Source organism: Daucus carota, chromosome 2, assembly GCF_001625215.2.
Source record: "Daucus carota subsp. sativus chromosome 2, DH1 v3.0, whole genome shotgun sequence".
Classification (NCBI taxonomy): domain Eukaryota; kingdom Viridiplantae; phylum Streptophyta; class Magnoliopsida; order Apiales; family Apiaceae; genus Daucus; species Daucus carota.
The window spans coordinates 19,697,698-19,698,250 of NC_030382.2; the positions used below are offsets into that span (position 1 = coordinate 19,697,698).

Below are 553 nucleotides of genomic sequence, written 5' to 3' on the forward strand. Positions count from 1 at the left end.
GCTAGTTGAGCCTTCATCGAAGTTATAGAGTCCACATCATAGATTCCAGCTACCTTTTTACCTGTTTGAGCTCTAGAAGATGGCCACTGATAGTTGTTGGTAGCAATTGTCTCAAGAATTTCATAAGCCTGATTATAGGACTTAGAGAGAAGAGCCCCATTTGCTGATGCATCCACCACCATCTTTGTTTGAGCATTGAGACCATTATAAAAAGTCTCCATCTGAATGCAATGAAGAATACCATGATGAGGACATTTTATGAGTAATTCTTTAAATCTCTCCCATGCATCATACAAAGATTCATCATCCTGCTGTTGAAAGGAATTGATCTCATTCCGGAGCTTTGCATTCATATTGGGAGGAAAATACTTGCTCAAGAACTTTTCTGTCAAATCATTCCATGTTGTGACTGATCCTGCCGGTAAAGAATTTAGCCAGGTTCTAGCTCTGTCTCGCACAGAATAAGGGAATAATTTCAAGCGCAAAGCATCTTCAGGTACTCCTTGAAATTTGAAAGAATCACTAATCTCCATGAATAGACGAAGATGAAGGT

The 553-nt window shown here is 39.2% G+C and overlaps 1 non-coding gene across 1 annotated transcript; it reads left to right on the forward strand.

The window, feature by feature from the left end:
* The first annotated feature begins 237 nt into the window (after positions 1-237).
* Positions 238-344, forward strand: LOC135150908 (small nucleolar RNA R71). Its single transcript, XR_010289369.1, has one exon. It is a non-coding gene; the product is annotated as a small nucleolar RNA R71 (small nucleolar RNA).
* The last annotated feature ends 209 nt before the right edge of the window (positions 345-553 follow it).